Source organism: Lycorma delicatula, chromosome 11 (assembly GCF_047948215.1).
Source record: "Lycorma delicatula isolate Av1 chromosome 11, ASM4794821v1, whole genome shotgun sequence".
In the NCBI taxonomy this organism is placed as follows: Eukaryota; Metazoa; Arthropoda; class Insecta; order Hemiptera; family Fulgoridae; genus Lycorma; species Lycorma delicatula.
The window spans coordinates 81030987-81055471 of NC_134465.1; the positions used below are offsets into that span (position 1 = coordinate 81030987).

General features: G+C 29.5%; 1 pseudogene; it reads right to left on the reverse strand.

Moving 5' to 3' along the window:
* Nucleotides 1–10742, reverse strand: part of LOC142331979 (general transcription and DNA repair factor IIH helicase/translocase subunit XPB-like) — a 34664-nt pseudogene extending 23922 nt beyond the window's left edge.
* Between the last annotated feature and the right edge of the window lie 13743 nt (nt 10743–24485).

The window sequence follows — 24485 nt, forward strand, 5'->3', positions numbered from 1 at the left end:
TATATAATCAGCGACCTTCCTCCAGTTTTCCTTACTGCTGAGCATGAAATCCATGGTCTCCTTTGGTGTTTTTCCATGAATACCCGCGTCGTGTCTTAGTCTTATCCATTTATTACATACTAAAAACGTATGCTCAGAATCATCGTCCTGTTCGCAGTACATGCACGTGGGTTCATTCCTTCTTCCCACCTTATGGAGATAACCATTGAAACACCCATGTCACGTCAGGAACTGGGTGATCCAATAGTCATTTTCTCCATGCCGCCTGTTAATTCTGGAATTAAGGTTCTTGTCCATCCAGCCACTCCAGCCTCCGCCCATCTCTCCTGCCAGATTCTATGTATGTTTTCCCTGACTTCATTTTTGCTCTCCCTAAAAACCTGTCAGTTCTATATCTGGCGATAAGGTCAATCGGTAACATTCCCAAGAGCACACAGAGGGCCTCGTAAGAAACAGTTCTATAGGCAGATACTACTCCCAGTAGTATCCCCCTGTGTGCTCTCTTCAACCTGTCTCTATTTCTGCTAGTAGTGAGAGCACAACTCCATGCCGGCACGGCATACATCATTGTTGACACTACGGTTGTCGCTAAAACTCTTCTTTTTGATGCCCGAGGAGCGCTCTGCTTTGACAAAATTATATTTAGGCATTTAGTCAGTTTCTCTGCACTCTGACAGACACATAGTACCTGCTCAGTAAATCTGCAGTTTTTCTGTAAGATGACTCCAAGATATTTTAATACTGTTACTTCCTCAATATTATAGTCTCCAATTCGTATATCTACTGGCTGCAATACACGTTTTCCAGTGAATTTAATGTATTTACATTTTTCAATCGAAAGCTGCAATCCCCTATCAATGAGCCATCTACCAACTGTCTCTAATGCAGCGTTTGCCTTGTTTTTAACTTCATCGATCGTTCTGGCCTGCACAAGGATTGCCAGATCATCTGCGTATGCTATAATTTGTACACCCTCAGGAAATGTTCCTACATATACTATAACTACATATAAGTGCCACTTTTAATTGTCGCAAGTTTTATATCTGATGTATGTATTCAAACTTCCTCCTACATTTATATCAAATTAAAAATTATGTTATTTAAAACCAAAAACAGGAAAGAAAACTAAAAAATATATTATACATAAGACTATTTATTTATCTGACTTCTGCATTCAGATAAGAAAAATTTAATCTTCATTTAAGTAGAATTTTCACAGCAGTAAGTATTTTTATTTTATATATATAATTCTTATTTAGTAACATAATAATAATATAATTCCTTAGATAATCCAGCCACAAGCAGACCATATAAATCATTTTTGTTAGTGACAAATGGTTATTATCTGAATTGAAAATAACTACATATTGATACGTAAAAATTTATTAAAATAAAATTAATACTAGTTCTTGGAAAATTAACTGTAATAATAAGCAATTATGTTTCAATAATGTAAACATTTATGCTGAAAATATTCATAATTTTATATTCTTTAACTAAACTGTCCAAAAATTGACAAAGTTCAGACATAAGTTTTATAAGAGAAAATAAAATTACAAAATCTAAATAAATACTCACCATCAAGTACCATTATACCCCACTCTTGATCTTGAAGCCACTTCATTGTCTGATCTGCTTCCCATGATCTTTTTTGTGTATGTGTTATCATTGAATATGTTGTTATTAATATACCACAACCCATTGGTTTATCTTTGGCTTCTGATGTAAATCGGCAAATCATACTGTCATCCGCTACACAAATAAAAATGAAATAAATGATTAAAATTAAAAAATATTGCTTTTATATAAATATTCATTTCTATATATTTATTCATATTTCATACATTAATTTATATAGTACAAGTTAAAACACTGGTTTCAAAATTTAGTGATGTATTAAACACATCTTACAATGTCTCGCATCTGTTGTAATATAAAAAAATAAGCAACCACATTTACATTTTCATTTTCACTGAATAATATTATCATATAACTTAAAATAAATAATAATTTGCTTTTTCATCTTTTTCAAGAAAATATACATTTAGATTTCAAATTCTGACATTTATTCTATTATAAAACAGTGACATACTTTTTTTAACACTTAAAGCTGAAAATTCAGAAAAAATGTGCGGCCTGGAAACCTAGACATATTTTACTTTTTAATAAAAATCAGAAATCTTTTAAATTATAGCTTACAGGGTGCCCTTGAAAACTAAAAATGCAATAGTAGTATTATATTATTTTTTATAAAAATTGGTTTACCTTACAACAAAGTTCATTTTTGAAAATTTTAATGAAAAAAAACAAAACAAAAAAATAATTACGAAGATTCTCTGTCAAGTATAAAAAATATTTTAATTTAGTCACGATTATAATGTTTAATACAATAAAACTTAAAAATAGTGTTATACTCATGTATGGATAAAAAAGCTTTCTTGAATCTAAAAACAAATAAAAATTCATTTTCTGTTAACAAAAAAATAAAAAATAAATAGTGCAATTTCAAAAAAGGATGTTTTGATATATTATCAGAAGAGTGTCAGCAGTATTGTTGTAATAATTCCAAACAAAAAACGAGAAAATTTTAATTATTATAAAAATACTTAACATTAACTTATACATACTTAGTAAATATTATAAGCATTTACTTTTACTTTTTAATACTTTTTTTTTAAGTACTTTAATACTTAGTATTCAAATAATACTTCAGAAATGCATATTACGATCAACAAAGATGCAAGCAACTGAATGTAAAATTATTATTAACTGCCAGCTTGAATGTAATATATATGAAACTCATCAAACATAGATGTAACATTTGCTATCATTGTTTCTCTATTTTCAGTTACAATGTTTATCAACTCATTATAAATAAAACAAAATAATAAACAAAAATAGAACAATATGTGTTGACCAAGAAAACAGAACTGAGAAAATGTATACTAAAAACATTATTTATCAATTTTTCAATATCTGCGTCAGATAAATTAATCATTCAAATTGGCACTTTTACAGTGTACAGACCAATCATCAATGGACGAATCTTTGATAGAAAATAACCAGGATATATTTTATTATAAATAAATATGGTTACATAAGATGTGCTTGAGTTTTGACTGGTAAGGTAAGCCCAATGAAAATTATTGGTAAATAAATAGGGGTTATTGAAGTTATTGGTAAATACTTAGTTATCATGTCTAATACATAAGTTTGTAAGACACGGTTTTTTATATATATAAAAAACCATGGTTTTTAAATATATATATATAAAATCAATATGGCTCAAGCCAACCATCACTTTTAATCATAGAATTATTGAGAGGACAAGAAAGAACCCACATGAATTCAACTCACCCAGAAAAACTCTTAAAAATTATCCTCAAAGATTAGAGGCTATCAAAATAAACTGAAAGAACCACACTATAAAAAGTTTTTATAGAGTATCTTGTTTTAATGAAAATTTGATTGAGATATTGGACTGTGCTTATTTTTGTGAGTAGGTCTGGTTTTATCTGGTTGGCTATTTTAACTTTAAAACAATCTTCTAAGGACTGAAAATCCTCTCATTTATACCAGGTAACTACAAAAACTTAACACATTGTTCCCAACAAAACAATTTGTACTGTCCAACCACAAAACTTGAGTACAACAGAAAAAAATTAACATAATTTGGCTTGTATGTTAACTTATCAAATTTTATTTGATAATAAAATTATAAATAAATCATCCCAAGTCAAATTCAAAAGGTTTTACAAGATAAGCATTACTACTATTTTGTAAAATTGTAAAGCTATACTTCTTTAAAACAGCTTTATATATATAAAGCTGACATTGTTGGATCAAAGGTTATATATATATATATATATATATATATATATATATATATATATAAATATGCATATCAGGTTCAATTTTATATAATTATAACTGTAGAAAACTCAAAACTGAATTTCTCAAAAACAGATCATATGAGTCTGATACAATTTTACTATGTTTACAGTTATATTAGATCTACAACTTTTTTCTTATTTTTTACAGCAATTTAATTAAACAAAAAAGTGCTTTAACAGTAGACCACATTTTAAATTGCTGCTTCCACTGTTAAACTGAAACACCACTGTTACATAATACTAATGCTCTTTTTCTAACTGTACAACAAGCAGTGACTCCAACAAGACTTTTACCAGCCCCTGTAATAAAAATAGTCACATTAAAATAATGAATTTATATCACAATAAAAACCCAATTAAAACATAAATCTTATAAAAGAAATAAGAGAACAGAACATATATGATTCCGAGTGTAATACTAAAAAAAAAATTGGAATACTTTCTACTTGGCAAAAATGCATGTCAAGCATTTAAAACAGGAAACAAACCTTAAAATGAATACGTATAACTTACGCATGCATGAGTAAAGTCTAACAGTACAATATTTACCAGATGGCAATACTGTACCCAAATTTAACATATAGCAGCAACTGAAGTAACCTTGTCATGTTCTATTCTCAACATTTCATTTTCCATTATTTTATGGTGTTGTATCAGCGATGTCATTATTATCCAAGAATGAACCTGTATTTATTGTAGAAATTATTTTATAGATAAATCTTCCAAATGTGTGTTAAGTTAAGTTGATATTTCCTTAATTTTTTAATTCCTAATAAGTCAATAATATAAGTTTTAAGTTATAGTTATGTACGTAGAATCAATAGGGCTCAAGTCAACATCACTTTTAACCATAGAAGTTATTGAGGATGTGAAAGAACAATATAATTCAACTCACCCAGAAAAAATTATCCTTGCAGATTAATTTGTCAATAACTTTACTTTCAGAACTACAAAAAGTTAATAAAACAACAGCGCACATCATACTGAAGAATCATACCAAAAAATTTTTTATAGAGTTTGCGATTGTTTTTAATTTTGTTTTAATAAAAATTTGATTGAGTTATTGGATTGTGCTTATTTTAGTGACTAGGTTTGATTTTACCTAGCTGGTTAATTGACCGGTTAACTGTCAAAACATTCTAAGGAGAAGTAAAAATCCTCTCATTTTTATAATACACTCTTAATTTTAAAGTCAAATTATCAAAATAAATTCTTGAATGTCATAATTCTCAACCTTTGAAACCAAATGTCCTTTCCCATTTCAACTACATCTTTAGTAATTTAATTTAACCAAAAACGTTTTACACTATGCTAACATCATTAAAATTCAATGTAAAGATTATTAGGCATGATGTTTCCAATCTTAATCTAAAAATTTTATGTAATAACAACATATTTAGTACTAATACAACTTTTCTAAGAATCATTTAGGGTAAGTGGATTTGTTTTAGAACCCTACAATGAAATTACAAATGAAAACGTTTTATCCATAAAATATGATTTGAAATATAGTTTTTATCCATAGATAGAATTATATAAAGTTATGTTCGGTTATAACTCATAATCCTTCAAGTATTTATTATTTCAATAACCAATTACAATATTTTTCCCTTTTCAATTATACATTTTTATCACACAGTAATATGAAAAAAACTGTTTATATGTTACTGTGTTCATTAAATTTAAATCCTTCTAATTCAAATGATATACTGGAAACACATCAAATGTAATTGATTAAATAAAAGGATACTTACACAAATACATTAAGAAAAAAAACTTATACTCAATTTATATTTTTCATTAATAACAGTGATTAAATTGTTAAATACATAAATAATATACATACCACATGGAAGGACTATGACTCCAGACCTCGCTCTACCATTGCCAAACATTTTACGAAGACTCTTTTCTTGGTATGGTCGCAAAATTGCAGATGGTTTCAAATCGATACTAATAAGTGAAACAAGTAAAGCAATATAATTAAATATTTAATAACTGAATCGTACATTATCAATAAAACTGCTAATATTTGTTTTTTTTTCTAATTTTTAGCCCAACTGGCTGCTATGGACAATGACCTCTGTTAAGACCAGTAAACAATTAAAAATGAACTGCAACTTCTACAGTTTAAGTTTGTTTGTTTGGAACTGCTTTAATAAGCAAGTTTAGAATTGACATTTATCTTACTTCAATAGCTATTTTCTTAAACATTTCATGTACGAAAGGACCATTTTTCAGGACTGCCATATTTTATTACTTTGAACTAATCATTAACACAATTATTCAGAGTTTTAACTTCAAGTGATTAGTTATTTCAAGTTGGAAAAAATGACTTCCTTAATCTTATTCTAACCAATAATGACATTCTTTCTAATCTCTGTTAAATTGTTAAAAAAACAATTTAAACATTATTCAATTTAACATTCTTCCTGACAAAAAAACTAGTCATAACATACCTGAATATCTATAACATTAAGAGTTTAGTGGAGAATTCCAAGGTATATAAGGTAAATTAAAGAAGTAACATATATTTAAGTAGTGCAAATACCATTCTCAAATTTTGTAACTAAACCACTTAAAAACAAAAATTACTGTTTCAAAACCACCTGTTCAAAGACTACAGCAATAAAATATAGATCTGATACAACTCCAGGTTCAATCATAAAATATTCATACTCACTTAATGTCTGGATTAACGGTGTCATTCCTAAAGTCATATTCTGCAAGTAACGGATGCTCTAATTCAATACATCTCTTTTGAACAAATTCAATTTTTTCCTATAATAAAAAAAATTATTTTAAAGGATGAACTACAGAACTACTTCATCTTATAATTTACAAAACAATTCATATACCTGTAACAGTTTTCTCTTTAGTCCATCCCATGCTACAAAGGATATGTCCCAGAGAGGATCATTCTTTCTTGCCAGTCAAATTTTATTAGTTTTGTGGTGCAGATCTGATCTTACTAGATTCTTCATTCTAAGGATGCCAGGGCATGGACAGCCAGTGAATTCTTAATATCTGTTACAGGGGCTGCCTGCTGTACTGACTTGATAGCTGATTTCCATTTTGTGGCCACACTGCAAGTCTAATTGTGACAAAGGCTGTTAGTCAGCGTCAAGTGTCTAAATCTCACCAAAGAAAAAAATCATAAAATCTGGTAAATTATCTAACCTGATGAAAGAATTGTAATTATCTCTTCACCTAAATACCCACAAATACATGAAAAACAATCGTGTAGTAAAGTAGTTATAAAACAGTTCCTCAAGTATGAAAAATTAAAGAATCTATAATTATAATGTCTATTTCAGGTTTCAAAAAAATTAATATTTAACTGTCATTTGTTTCTTCAATGATACTATTAAAAAAATAATGAGAACCTGGAAGGAAGATTAGGATATCCATAATACAATATTAGATCTTTATAAAGATTTTGGAAAAAAATCTGATTTTAATAATGTTTAACATTTGAACCATTTATTTTTAAAATTGACACAAAAACTGAAAAAGGTTGGATTAAATTATTAAGAAAAGGCCTTTCTCACATCAAAAACAAAATTAATTTAAGCTTGCATAGAATTAAAATTTATTTTATGTTTATTTAAGCATGTTAATCGACACAGGAAAGCAGTCAACCCTGACAGTTTATAGGCATCCTAACAAAAAAAAAAACATCACTCCTGAAAATAGGATAACCATTTTCAATAACAAAAGTATGCTATAAGTCACAAGAAATTATGTAAGGAATAAGTGCCTTCTTTAATGAGAATAACATAGTGTTACACATAAGCTTGCTTAGTCAAACTGTAGATGATATTCATTACTAAATGTATATCCCACTAGTGGTATATTCCCTCTGCTGATCACATGAACAACCAAATAATAAACATTACTGCTCTTGAAGAAACTAATTCTTGATTATTTTTTATACAAGTTGTTTAATGTATCATATTAATAAGAAAATTCTAGTTAAGATTTTTGATGCATGACTAGTTAAACTAATTGTTCTATATTCTTCACATTTATCTGCCCCTGATTTCTTTGGTATCATAACTATAACACTTTTTTTGAAGTCTGACGGAAATTCCCCTTTTTCATAAATATTACACACCAGTTTGTATAATCTATCAATCGCTTCCTCACCTGCACTGCGCAGTAATTCTACAGGTATTCCGTCTATTCCAGGAGCCTTTCTGCCATTTAAATCTTTTAATGCTCTCTTAAATTCAGATCTCAGTATTGTTTCTCCCATTTCATCCTCCTCAACTTCCTCTTCTTCCTCTATAACACCATTTTCTAATTCATTTCCTCCGTATAACTCTTCAATATATTCCACCCATCTATCGACTTTACCTTTCGTATTATATATTGGTGTACCATCTTTGTTTAACACATTATTAGATTTTAATTTATGTACCCCAAAATTTTCCTTAACTTTCCTGTATGCTCCGTCCATTTTACCAATGTTCATTTCTCTTTCCACTTCTGAACACTTTTCTTTAATCCACTCTTCTTTCGCCAGTTTGCACTTCCTATTTATAGCATTTCTTAATTGCCGATAGTTCCTTTTACTTTCTTCATCATTAGCATTCTTATATTTTCTACGTTCATCCATCAGCTGCAATATATCGTCTGAAACCCAAGGTTTTCTACCAGTTCTCTTTATTCCGCCTAAGTTTGCTTCTGCTGATTTAAGAATTTCCTTTTTAACATTCTCCCATTCTTCTTCTACGTTTTCTACCTTATCTTTTTTTCTCAGACCTCTTGCGATGTCCTCCTCAAAAATCTTCTTTACCTCCTCTTTCTCAAGCTTCTCTAAATTCCACCGATTCATCTGACAACTTTTCTTCAGGTTTTTAAACCCCAATCTACATTTCATTATCACCAAATTATGGTCGCTATCAATGTCTGCTCCAGGGTAAGTTTTGCAGTCAACGAGTTGATTTCTAAATCTTTGCTTAACCATGATATAATCTATCTGATACCTTGCAGTATCGCCTGGCTTTTTCCAAGTGTATATTCTTCTATTATGATTTTTAAATTGGGTGTTGGCAATTACTAAATTATACTTCGTGCAAAACTCTATAAGTCGGTCCCCTCTTTCATTCCTTTTGCCCAGCCCGTATTCACCCACTATATTTCCTTCCTTGCCTTTTCCAATGCTTGCATTCCAATCTCCAGCTATTATTAAATTTTCATCTCCTTTTACGTGTTTAATTGCTTCATCAATCTCTTCGTATACACACTCTACCTCATCATCATCATGGGCGCTTGTAGGCATATAAACGTTAACAATCGTTGTCGGTTTAGGTTTTGATTTTATCCTTATTACAATGATTCTATCGCTATGCGTTTTGAAATACTCCACTCTCCTCCCTATCTTCTTGTTCATCACGAAACCTACTCCTGCCTGCCCATTATTTGATGCTGAGTTAATTACTCTAAAATCACCTGACCAAAAGTCGCCTTCCTCTTCCCACCGAACCTCACTAATTCCTACTATATCCACATTTGTCCTACCCATTTCCCTTTTTAAATTTTCTAGCCTACCAACCTTTTTCAAGCTTCTAACATTCCACGCTCCGACTCGTAGAATGTTATTTTTTAATTTTCTGGTGACCCCTTCCTTAGTAGTCCCCACCCGGAGATCCGAACGGGGGACTATTTTACCTCCGGAATATTTTACCAAGGAAGGCGCCTCCATTATTGCTATGTGAAAATGCAGAGAGCCACATTTTCTTGGAAAAAAAGCAGCTGTAGTTTTCCATTGCTTTCAGCTGCGCAGTACTCAGAGGACTGAGTGATGTTGATACGGCCGTTTAAGTCATTGTGACTCATGCCCCTAACAACTACTGAAAGAGCTGCTGCCCTCTTTCAGGAATCATTCCTTAGTCTGGCTCTCAACAGATACCTCTCCGATATGGTTGCACCTTCGGTCCAGCTACTCTGTATCCCTGAGCACTCAAGCCCCCTCACCAATGGCAAGGTCTCATGATTCATAGAGGAGGATAAACATACAGGAGTCATAAACATACATCTTATTAAACAAAAGTTTCCACGTCACCTACGAACAATTGATCTAAAAACCAAGCGTACTAACCGCATGCAGTAGATCAGCTGCTTTTGATTAATTGTTGTAGGTTTTTTAAACTTAAACATAAAAACATTTATTTTTTTTTACTATTTAACCGTTTTCTTTGTTTTTCTTTGTTCTTTGTGGTATTCTCTGCTTTGGCTATGAAAGGCCAACAACACGAGCAGCCAGTGTTACCAGTGTTATTTAAATTTTGAATGTTAATATTTCATTTATAATCTTTTCTACAGCTTCAGAAGTTATTAAAAATAAAATAATTACGTAAACAATTTTTATTTATAATTTATTTATAAACAAGCAGAAGCAGAAAAATCATTTGTTAAATTTTCTTCTATGTTGTTTCATTGTTGAGAAGTTATATAAGAGGTACTATACACAGTTTTTGAAAGACATTATTAAATAACGTTATTATGGTTAAGACTGTTGTAACTTGAAGTTTGTATGTCAAAACACTTCTGTTTAATGTCCTATTGAAGTCTCATACCAAAAAAAATAGATCATTTTGAGGTAGAAAATATAAAATATATATATTTAGAAAATATATATATATATTTCATTTTTTATATATTTATTTCATTTCATTTCAACAGTTGTACAGGAGAGATTTACTTTCATCTAGACAAGACAAACTTCAGTAAACACTAGATATAGTGTGCTGCTCAAACATTTCAAGTAACATTAAAAAAGAAGTAATTATAGGTAGGTAAACCTTTAGGATTTAGGTAGGTAAGACAGAAATCTACCTCCATATACAACACTTTGGACTGAAGAGCAATAAATAAGGATGCAATTATATTCAATTATTGGCATAATATACATTTAATCTATTTCACCTAAAGACCATAAAGTAGAACACCTTTCTCCAAATATAATTCCATAACATTTTTGAAACACAACATAATTTTTAAATTACTTATATCAATAAATATATTACTTATAATCAATTACTTATATTTTCTATATATTACTTTTTTCTATTTCTGGAAGTAAATAATAACAGGAAAAATTTAATCGTTAATTAAAATAAAAGACCTGAATTCATTATAGAGACAGACCCTTTCACAATAAATCTAAGCAAATTTTGAAACTTTTTATTTTATTTTATAATTATATTTATATTTCATGATAACTAAGAGATCCTGTTACTACGTAAAAGTTGTAAATCTGTAAAATAAAACACGTTCAAAATTGATTTCTCATTTGATACTGGAACTTTTTTTTGTAACATTTTTAACCGCTTAGAGGAACTGGTAATTTTGCCTTGCAGACATTGCCTCAGTCGACCCTAAGTGACATGGCTGTAACATTTCTCAATGTTAATTTTCTATATATTTTCAGTTAATACAACGGTAAAAGTATTATTCAGATTTGCCTGGCGGTTCATAAGTTTTATTAGAACCCGATCAATAATTAGAAACAAACACATAGGCACTGTGATTTACAAATAAATAAATAAACACTCTACAGATATATTAAAACATACCGGCAGTGAATAATCTCTCCACGATTGTTTTAAACACTCTATATAAATAAAAATGATCTGAAGAAAACTTCCAATAACTCAGAAACATCACGGTGTAATTCAATTTTCAAAATTTCCTTCTAACTGTCTGAAATATAATACAAAATATAAAAATATTTTATTGTTTTATTTTATAAAAAATATTTATAAATATGAAAAAAAAATGTTTATACATACATCAAATAGCAAAGGAAAGTAATAGCGTTATATTTTAGAAAGCCTTTCTACAATCAACAGGTGCTTTAACCATTAGGCTTGCGTAAATACTGTATAAAATACACAATTCTTAAATTCACAAACAATATTTACCTACAAGATTAACTTTAAACTTTAAAAACATCAGCGAAACAACAATTCCAAAAGAAGGTTAAAGAAAAGAGGGCATTGAGAAACCATTGATGGAGAAACCACATTATAAAGTAAACACTCTAATGATAAATGTAAATAATAAATGATTTTACATTGACCGGTCATAAAATTGTACAAATGCTGCGACTAAAAAATTAAAAAATTCCAGCACTATAAAATAAAATCCTTGAGTTTTGACTGCAATGAAAAGACAAAGCATCATTTCTCTATACAGTCAAAACTCAAGGATTTTATTTTATTTCTACAAACACTTTAAAGGTTGTCTCTTGTTTTTACTATTATACTGATTATACTAAATCATGGATAGCGGTGCTCTTTGGTAGTTGGCATCTCAGGAATGTATTCACCTCATTCATACGCTTTTTTTTTAAATTTCAAGTTTTTTAATAAAAGTTTTGTATAGACTCATATAAATAAAAGGGCAGCATGGATCCCTATCCAACACAATGTTAACTAACATTGGTACACTTACCTCTTGAACGAAATAAGGTATACCTTCTTTTTTTTCATTTTATACGTTGGTATGTTTTACAAATTCTGAACGTACAAGTCTTTTGTATAATAAAATGTTTCATTTTTTCCTCAAAAAATATTTAACATTTTTAAAAACTATACATTCAGTTGAAAGAGCAAAGTCAGTTGTACATTCACAAAAAATTTCAAGTTTTTTTTATAGTAGCTGAGAAAAGTGTACCTAAATACAAAAAAAATCAATTTTTTGGTCATGCGGTCTACGTGAAAGAAATATATGAAACTGTGGAATCGATATTAAAAGCGATAAAATACAAAGAGCATATTTGCAAGTTTGCAGTCGTTTGAAAGTTGTCGCGGCACAAAAAGTCATTATTAAGTAAAGAGCCGGCCATTTTGGCAGAACTTTATGGCCGGTGAAAAAAATGTAAAGCATTTATCGTTAATTATGAGCGGTAAAATCATACCGTAGCCTTTTCGCATAAAACTTAGACCGATGAAAAATTTTGACGACAAAATGGACGAGGATTTAATCGTTTAACAATAAGTTTTCCTAAATTGAGCGATTGTAAGTTCACGGAGAGTACATTTATCGGTCTCCAAATCAAAACTATGCTTAAGGATATAACTTTTCAGGATAAATTTAGGGAATGTGAATTAGCTGCATGGAAGTCCTTCAAAGACATTGATTAGGCATTTTTGTGGCAACAGAAATCATGAAAACTATGTTTTTACGGTTAATAAGCGGTTAAAAACCTACAAACATTTAGCATGTAGGATGTTATTAAAAATTCATTTCCTACACTCCCACGTAGACTTTTATCCTGAAAATTTGAGCTTTGTCAGTGATGAGAGCGTTTCCGGCAGGATATTCTGACTGTGGAGCATCATTACCAAGGAAGATGGGATCCTGAAATGACGGTTGACTATTGTTAGTTTTTATTTAGAGAAACCGATCAAACATCGTAAAAGCGAAAACGTTTGTCAACGTATTTTAAAAATTCGGTTCCGATGATGTAAATGTTTAAAAACTGTATCGAATATATTTCAATTCATCTGTATTTCAATAAACAGAAATTTAGCAGATTTAAACAAATTATAAATGAATAAACACAAATAATAACTTTTTTGAAATATTGTTATCACACTGATTATGCATTAATCGGTATAGTATGTATCTAAAAATGCGATGTATTACACAAAATTTTATTATTTTTGAATTCAGCACCCAAAATTTGTTAAAATCACCATGTACAATTCTAGATATACATATATTTTTTTTTATGTTTTGCTGCGTTTTAAAAATTCTGTTAGACATTTGCTGTACTTACTTTTGATTCAATCCGGATTTGAAACTACGGTTTCAAATTTTCTTTATCTTTCATAGTCATTTTCCACTTTCAATATTACATTTGAGAATCGGTAACCTTTTTTTTGTCACAGCCTCCGTGAGTTTGAAAGTACCTCCAGTACGGAACCTACAACTCAAAATCACTTGGCAAAAAGATTAGTAATGTACATAATATGAATAGTTAATTTTTTTTTTTTTTTTTTTGTTTTGCGTAGGAGGAGGGAAAAGCTCTAGCAGCCACCGTCTGCGCCCGCAACAGACGGTAGTGTCGGGCTCGCACCGACTAAAAACCCTCCCCTTCATGAAATAGGAACTGGACCTAACCACAAGGCACACGGTTGTGTGCCAAATAAATTGAAAAAAATTATATTCTATCGATGGGGAAACCTACTGGGACCCTATTAGGGATTGGGATCGCGGACGCGACTTAACTAAGTAATAATAATATAATATCTACGTTGAACCTGAAAAAACATACACAACATATACAAAATTTTACATCTATTTTCATAAAACTTAATTTATACTACTTGTCTAAGTAATTCTAATGTAAAATTTACGTCGAACCTGAAACAGAACATACACAAAAGTACACATAAAAAATTCCTACAGATAAGTTCCTATCAGGGAACCCTACTGGGACTTGGACCTACCGCGATTTTATATGACTATTATACTATCAACTTAAAAACTACACAACTTAATTGTAACATGCAAATTTATAATATTAAACAATAATAACAAAATGTAAAATTTATGATGAACCTGAAACAGAAACACATACACAAAAAATACACATAAAAAAATCCTACAGATAAGTTCCTATCAGGGAACCCTACTGGGACTTGGGACCTACCGCGATTTTATATGAATATTATACTATCAACTTAAAAACTACACAACTTATTTTTAACATGCAAATTTATAATATTAAACAATAATAAGAAAAGTAAATACCTTTAGTAGAAAATTATCCTACAGTAAAAGGGAGTACCGCAATGTAAGGAGGGCCACTTACACGGCAGCTCTCCCTTAGAATATTAAATGAACCGTTGAGTTACCTGAAACAAAAGAAAATAAGACAAATTCAATTAGCGGTTGTGAAATTAATATAGTTTAAATTTAATATAGAAATAGAATCGCTTGCTAGGTAGGTACATAAGATAAGCTATACCCTCTTCCACTAGATAGATACCGAGAACACTGAATTTTTTACATCTCCGACATCGTTAGATATCCTGTGAGAAATCATTGAAAAACACCATTTTAATAGATCAAGGTGGAAGAAAATAAAGGAATAAAGTGGATGTTAGAAAGGCGTAATCCACAAGGATCGCTAAACAAGACAACTCGCTCAAAGAAATTCTAAGCCGCTTTTAAGGCAGCAGGGATTCCTCTCTTACAAGAACAGAGCGCTTTTACCAAGAATAGAAGCAAAAAAATTATTGTGAATTAAGATCACCGATATAGATGGTAGCAGATCTATATCGCATCCAGGAATGTGTGTTATATGAACCTATTTGGACGAGCTAAAATTTTCAGCTAAGAATAATGTCGAATGGTAACAAAAATCGACACAGGATGTCGGTTCAGTACACCATCTGATCCTTTTACTAATTTTTATATATATATTATTTTTTAAAATTATACTTAATATTTTTATAGAATGAACTGCATCATTTATTTTCTTATTATTTTTACAATTTTATATAGATTTCCACTTGTTTTGATCGCTCTGGTATTTAAAATTCATGAAATATTTATTTATGTACCGTCTAATTTGCAAGTATATTCTACAACAAGTTTTGACAATGAGGTGCGAGCACGGTTTCATTCAATTTTCAAACCGCTGCCAGGCAAGAGATTCATCGCCAAAGCAAGCAAAACAATAAAGGACTAAACAAAATTTCTATGTCAAAAAAGAAAAAAAACTTGTGAAACCACTTCTAAATTTTCACACAGTATATCTTCTATTAAAATAATACGTTAAATGAAGATATCGCTTTGTTTCATCTATCAAAACCCCGTTCTCTATCTGTAAACGTACATAAAATTCATTTTTATTATAATTAAAAGTTTGGGGGTATCCAAGTGAAAAGATGACTGTCACGACAATAATTTGATAATTATTTCATTCATTTTACACGATGAAATCTCTCAATATCAATCGTTTTTCATGACTATTCTTTACATTAGAAACAAATAATTGTTGTCAACAAAAAGAATAATTTAGTTAAATTATATATTGCATTTCAATTTTATTAACAACGATGAAAAAATCAAGTGATTTACTGCTAACCGATAAATACTCAAAATATTATTAGGAAGGTTAAAAATATGAATAACAGTCCCTTGAAATATAAGCCAACAAATGTACAAGATAATCTTATGAAGTTTCATTGCAGTAACTAACAAAATTTATAAAAATTTGTGTAAACACCACCTAAACACAGTAATTACATTACTTATACTTACCTTATTTATTTCCAATAACTAGTTTGTGCAGTCAGTACCTTAAACCTTCAGTTTGTATTAAATTGTAACTTATTCTTTTTAATTGATTTGTATTTTTTTTTCATTATAAATATTTCTACATTTATGTTCATAATATAATTTAAAATTTCACAACAGGTAACATTATAATTTATGTTAAAAAAGAGAACTCATTAAAAAGAATAAGTTTTAATGCGATAAAAACAGAATTTAATACAGACTGAAGATGCAGGGGTACTGCGAAAAACAGTCAGTGCAAACTTATATGGCAAGTTTATTTTATCTAATTACTGTGTTTTGGTGGTTTATATTTCAAATAAAATATATATCAGAGACAAATTAGGCATTGACCGGATACTGGCACTTCTCTATATGTAATGCTACTAAGTTTCGTCTCTTTATTATTCTGATGTTTCCTTTATTGCATTTATATTGTAATTTGCCACACAAAATTTCTGTGTCCCAAATGACATTTAATATCAGATCTACCTAAAATTTTTTTAAAAAGTTAGAAATAAAAATAACTGCAGTATCACTAATGTCCTGACCTTCTCTTTTCCTGTTTAGCCTCTGGAACCACCGTAAGATATTACTTCAGAGGATGATATGTATGAAAATTTAAATGAAGTGCAGTCTTGTTCAGTCTCAGGTCAACCGTTCCTGAAATGTATGGTTAATTGAAACCCTACCGTGAAAGAACACAGATATCCACAATCTAGTATTCAAATCCATTTAAAATCTTTACTAGGATTTGAACCTTACAACTCTCGACTTTGAAATCATTTGACTTGCAATGACGAGTTAACGACTAGACTAGACCGGTCGGGTAATGCCCTAACCCTGGCCCCTGGTACAAGTTAAGTGATAATGGCTGGTTGAAGCCACAGAGAAGCTCCATTACTTGGTCGTTCTAACTGAAGCTAAACATTACATAAATGGATGGAATCTTTTAATAAATACTAGTATTATTGTGAAATATATATAATGTAGTAAAGAATTAATAGTACCTTAATATTATACCATTCATCACCACGGCTAATCCAAGGATCAAATCCATCGAGCAGCTGAAAGAATCGATCGATCTGGTACTCTGAAGATGTAGGACGCAGGATGAAGTGAAATGAAGGATGAAGTGACGAAATGTTGAATATAACCCGGTAATCTGTATTATTTCAAGTCTCATTTTTATTTATAGTTTGTAAATTTTTATAGTGAGGAAGATAACGTTCACACTTTGATCTTGATCGCACTTTAATTTCACACTTTATTTACACCAATCACTTTATTTACCCCACAATTTCAGAATATGAAAAAGATAAAATAATTACATACTAAAAACCGGGGTCAGTTCACGCCTTTTTAATATGCAAGGCAAATATATTACATATAAAAATTATTAAATTTTGAAGTAATTTGATTACTGTTATGCTAGATGGATTTTTTCAAATAATCATTCTCCTTAGGTGTTTACCACAAAAAAATGGTAAATTTTGCAACTAAGTTAATTTTTTAAATAAAAAAATAAGCAAATAAAGTTAAATAATTTATTATGGCACCTCTAAAATCGGCTGACCCTGGTTTGAAAAAATTAAACTAACATGCAAACATGCATCTTCTTTGAAGCAGGTGGCTGGCTGAACGCTGATTGGGGAAAGCAAAGGGGTATTCAAAATTTAAAATACTTCAAATAAAAAAAAAATTCTTAAAATTGTAATTAGATATAAATATGCTCTAACCTTCAATTTGATTAACACCTACCAAAAAAATTTAAGAAAAAGCTTATGTAATATAATAAATATAAAATATATATATATATAAATAAATATATATTATATCCTACGTGAACCAGATTTAAAAGCTACAGTTAATTAAGAAATTGCTTCTATATCTTTACTTATTTTTTAAATTTCTTGAACTAAATGATTAATTTTGTCAATGAAATGAATAAAATTTAAATAATTTATAAAAAGGGTAATTTTAAAAACCTACTAATTAATATTTCAAATAAAATTTTATAAAGCAATTTAAACTACAAAAGGAATTTTTACGTGATGTAATACTAAAAAAAAATGTAAATTGATTTATAAGGAGGACTTCAGCCATTGGTCTGGTAGTGAAGTGATGAGCTGAAAAGACAAAGAAACATAATAAACATAGAACAAATATAAATAAACTATATCACCCCCCAAATATATAAACACATTTATATACACAGCACCCCCCAACCGAAACCCGATGAACGATATCGGGATGATGAAATGCGGCCGCGACGCGGTTGACGCGGTACGAATATTTTATGTACCCAGCACTCGCGAGAGCTATTCATTGCATACAACATAGATATTTACAATGTCAATATGTAATCAAGAATAATAATTAAAAATAATTCTGTATCATATTAGGTACCTGATAAGCTAAGATGCGAATAATACACCCGGAACTGTGCAAGAGCACATCGAATCTCCTACCTACCTTAAGGAAAAAGTTGAAATAATACACCCCAAACTGTGTCAGAGCATATCAGATTTGCTATCTGTAGAGGAAAAATCTAAAATAATACAACCCGAACTGTGTCAGATCATATCAGATTTGCTATGTGTTGATCAAAAATCTAAAATAATACACCCTGAACTTTGTCAGAGCATATCAGATTTGTTATCTGTAGAGGAAAAATCTAAAATAATACACCCCAAACTGTGTCAGAGCATATCAGCTTTGCTATGTGTTGATCAAAAATCTAGAATAATACACCCTGAACTTTGTCAGAGCATACCAGATTTGCTATCTGTAGAGGAAAAATCTAAAATAATACACCCCGAACTGTGTCAGAGCATATCAGATTTGCTATCTGTAGAGAAAAATCTAAAATAATACACCCTGAACTGTGTCAGAGCATATCAGATTTGCTATCTGTAGAGGAAAAATCTAAAATAATACACCCTGAACTGTGTCAGAGCATATCAGATTTGCTATCTATAGAGGAAAAATCTAAAATAATACACCCCGAACTGTGTCAGAGCATATCAGATTTGCTATCTGTAGAGAAAAATCTAAAATAATACACCCTGAACTGTGTCAGAGCATATCAGATTTGCTATCTGTAGAGGAAAAATCTAAAATAATATACCCCGAACTGTGTCAGAGCATATCATATTTGCTATCTGTAGAGGAAAAATCTAAAATAATACACCCTGAACTGTTTCAGAGCATATCAGATTTGCTATGTGTTGATCAAAAATCTAAAATAATACACCCTGAACTTTGTCAGAGCATATCAAATTTGCTATGTGTTGATCAAAAATCTAAAATAATACACCCTGAACTGTGTCAGAGCATATCAGATTTGCTATCTGTAGAGGAAAAATCTAAAATAATACACCCCGAAGTGTGTCAGAGCATATCAGATTTGCTATCTGTAGAGGAAAAATCTAAAATAATACACCCCGAACTGTGTCAGAGCATATCAGATTTGCTATGTATAGAGGAAAAATCTAAAATAATACACCCCGAACTGTGTCAGAGCATATCAGATTTGCTATCTGTAGAGAAAAATCTAAAATAATATACCCCGAACCGTGTCAGAGCATATCATATTTGTTATCTGTAGAGGAAAAATCTAAAATAATACACCCTGAACTGTGTCAGAGCATATCAGATTTGCTATCTGTAGAGGAAAAATCTAAAATAATACACCCCGAAGTGTGTCAGAGCATATCAGATTTGCTGTGTTGATCAAAAATCTAAAATAATACATCCTGAACTTTGTCAGAGCACATCAAGTTTGCTGTATGTATAACACACTCTAATCTGTGTGTTTTTACAATTTCATAATTTGAAACTATTTCTAAAAATGAAACCGAATTAGAAGATTGAACTAGGGAAATATATGAGTTAACCAGAAGACTTTAGTTTTATAATTTCAACAAGAAAATATTATTGATTTGAAGAAATATAACTTAAGGGATTTTTGTATTATTTTCAATATTAAAAATAGAAGATTTTTCAAAGAAATCAATTACTCAGAGAGTTTTCAATCAATGAATTTACTTGTATTTTCCATATTTCTTTTTTCCCCTTTTGTACTTGTGTAGATGTTGCATTACTATCCAGACCTCTTAATTACCCCTTTTAAGATTCTCTTAAGAATGCATTTTCACAGCATAATATGGCCAATCCCGGTTGTAATTAAAAAAAAGTCGATTTATATTATTGAAAAAAAGGTGAAGTTGCTAATGAATAGCAAATGGAATCAAATTGTGATCGATGACAATCCAAGTGAAAAGGGGGATTAAATAATGCAAATACTAAATGTAATATTGAAGTTACCTTTATCTGTAGGATTATAGAAAAAAATTAAAACTTATTATTAAGTAATCCATAAGGAGGTCTTTTTTCATCAACGATGTAATATAAGTACAAAGGAATTCTATATGTGAACACCGGGTGGTGCAGAATGATTAATAGCAGGTGACAGGTACCGATTAAATCACAAATTCTAATCTTGTATAAGAATAGAGAAGGTGCTCGATTTCAGTTTTACACGGTTTGGAAAAATGGTTTATAAAAAATATACATTTATAGAAATAAACGAATAATTTCAGTGGATAACCATCGGGCAAGATATGGCATATACTCTAGAAGACTAAAACAGCGGGTTTATATATTTAGTTTGCTCATACAAAAGGTTTAATGTAGTGTATTTTTAGGTTTAATATTCCCGTAAAATTATCAAAGGTAATAATGATGGGTCTTTAAATAGAACTAAAATGATTCCTGACCGATATACTGTAATAGTTCCTTGATGTTTCTGGGCCGAAGACTAGTATATGTTCAAATACTGTGTGACGGTGTCAAAAATAGATTTATGTAATGTTAGATGCTTTTAGAATAGTTAGGGCTTTTAGAATACTTAGAAGATGTTTTTAAATGAAAGCTAAAAAAATCTGATGTGTTGTATCCTTAAATTTATTTATATATAGATAATCAAAGGGACATTTCGGATTTAATTTTGTTGTTAAATATGATTATTTATTTAAGAAATTACTTCATATAATTATAAAAATAAAGGCGAATCCAGAAAGAAAAATAAAATGAGAGACTGTTTACATAAACAGATCTAATACGATTGAAAAAAGCCAATACTATGAATTAACAAATCATAAATTTCTATTTATTTTTAAAAAAATGGTAAAGTTGTATAAACAGTCTTAAGTGGTTTATGTACCCTCTTACTTAAGATTAATCATATTATAATTTAACCTCTTTGAAGACACATTTCTAATTTAATACTTGAAAATCAAATTATATTACTTTTAAACTTAGATATTCGACTCAAATACAGCAGAATGAATGATATACATAAAATACCCATCATCTAAACTTAAATTAGTGTAATTAATGTTAGTAAGTTAGTCGATGTTACCAAAACAATTTTTTATGATAAAACAGTTATATTTGTAAGCTACATAAAAAGAACATGCAATTACAACCTATATAAAGAAACATGAAATTACTCTCTACATAACAAGTACATGCAATTACAAGCTACCTAATTATTTTATGTATATTATTAAAATTACTGTATTTGGCCAACAAAACCTGTAAACATAATTTGTATATGAAATAGTAAAAACATTTATCTCTCTCCAAAGAGGTTAAAGTTAAATATTTAATTAAAAGGTTAGGAAAATAATGCTTATTGACATTTTTGAAAAATTGTACTATTGGCATTACATTAAAAAACAGAGAATTCACATAAAGAACAAAATTACAGTGTACTACTTGTTATTATGAAAATAAATAAAACCTTTGCAGTATATGATCATTTGACTACTTGCTTAAAGGCACGAATATAAACCGGGATTGTATTTTTCTTCCTGTATGAAGTTTTTCAAACAGCTATACATAATTAAATAAATTGAGTAAAACAATTGTAACTGAAAAGAAAAAGCAGAATAAAAAATTGTAAATGATTTCAACGAAGAAATTATTTGAAATAATCGGCTAACGTTTTGATATAAATGTAGCGACAAGGGAGGTACCAAGGAAGGTACCATTTGTCTACCAAGCGTAGACAAAAATTCATTTAGAAGAATAAGTAATTAAAAAAATTATGCCCTTATTTTTTCTTTCTACCTAGTCACCTGTATAAACAGAAAAATAAAAAATTTGCACCTGCTTGAAAATAATTAAAGAATACGATTAAACTTTTTTGATTGTATTACATACAGTATTCAGAAATTTGTGTGCCTGTTGGCAATTCACTAAACACGGTAATAAATCAAATGAAAATGGACGGGGAAAATATTGAAAATGGATTAGAGCAAGTTTTGTTTGGATTAGTGTATTCTGTTGGTATTTATTTGTGAACTGAAGGAATTAGAATAAATTTTGGCAAAAAATCTGAAACAGTATTGGTTGATTACACTGTGAAACAGCTTTACAAAAGATTTCTTTATCAGGTTACAATCAAGAGACCCAGAAATGAATGCGGTTAACTACAACTGACGTCCAGGAAAAATTTAGAAATATAGGAAACAAAAATAAATTTAAAACTATGTTTAATTAACATAAAAGATAATTTCTTATTAATATAAACTCTTGAGAAATAAATGAAGAATACCTCTGCAATAATGGAAAATATTTGTAGATGTGATAATTGGCTTTTATTTCTAGAATTTTCTAGAGAATTACAGAAAAAATAAATTGAACATCGTAGATGTGAAAATGTGTGGATGTCCGATAAGATTTAGTTCAATGATTTTGTATGAAAGAAGATTCTGATCGTTCTAACGGGAAGATAACACAATTATTATCATCTGAAAAAACTAAAAAAGAATAACTGCATTTTAAATATGATATAAAACTGCACATTGTTATTTTCCTAATTCAAAATACAAACTGTTTCTTAATATAGTTTCTAAACAATATTTCCTGTTTCAGCAATAATAATTAAAGTGTTCGATACATCAAACAATAAAATTTGATAGTTCCTTCAAGATATTCATCGTACTAAGGTATTTGTACTTATTTTCAGTACACATTAAAGGTAGCCAATCGCAATAAAAAACATGTCTATTCAGTTCATATAAATTACACTTAACTATTTATACAAGTAATGTATCCAGATGTAATATAAAAATTAGGCAATTCCTATAAAATTATTTAAAATATTAATACATTTTATAGCATTTTCTTGAATAAAATTCATTTTAGTACCTACATAAAATTCATCGGTAATTAATTTTATAAAAATTTTGCCACGTTGATGTATCCATTTCAAAAAAAGGTTACATCACCCCTGTTTTTTTTAATAAAACAAATTTTGTAAAATGGAAGATAATTATTAATCTAGAATAGATTTTAAATTAAAAAACAAAATTTCATGTAAATAAGATCATCATATAAACTGTAGCAACGTGCTTTAAAAAATCTACGTTAAATTTGAATCATCATTAAACTGTAAATTAAGAAAAAAAAATGTTTAATTTAAAACAGATATATTAAAAAAAAATAATAAATCTATGTTGCATACAATAAAATAAATGTCCCTCACTTTAAAATAATGTCCTAAATTGTATGGTTTTTCTCTCTAGAAGATTGTTCATAGTTACCATACAGACGAGAGATGTTCACTTTTAGACGGTAACGACGCAACTAAAATATGTCTTACTTCGTATAAGGTTACAAGATTGAAAAACAAGTTTCTGCGTCTCTGATTGGTCAATGATATCGGAGTGTTTCGTCATAGACCCGAGCGGCTACCTCGTGACATCTCTTAATCCGTTCAACGTTAAAAGAATAGACCCACTCTGTGATAAGAATTGAAAAACAAGTTAATTACATTTCTGCGTCTCTGATTGGTCAATAATATCGGAGTGTTTCGTTACAGACCCGAGCGACGTCTCTTAATCCGTTCAACGTTAAAAGAATAGACCAACTCTGTTATACGAATTGAAAAACAAGTTAATTACTTTTCTGCGTCTCTGATTGGTGAATAGTATTAAAAATTGTTAAATCGTTCTAATGAATCCATCCTGTCGTAACTTGTAATCTTCAACACATAATAGCATTAAAATATATATTTGAATTTAAAATAAAAAGAAGGAACTAATTTCAAAATGATTTTTTTTACTTTAACCTGTATTAATATATTTATTAATAAAAACAAATTACGTCATCAAAATTACCGATCTAATTGAAAATTAAACAGACATTTTTTTGAATAGTAATTTACAGAACTGAACTTTTGTTTTTTGCATCGGTATTTATTTTTTCAGCTAAGAA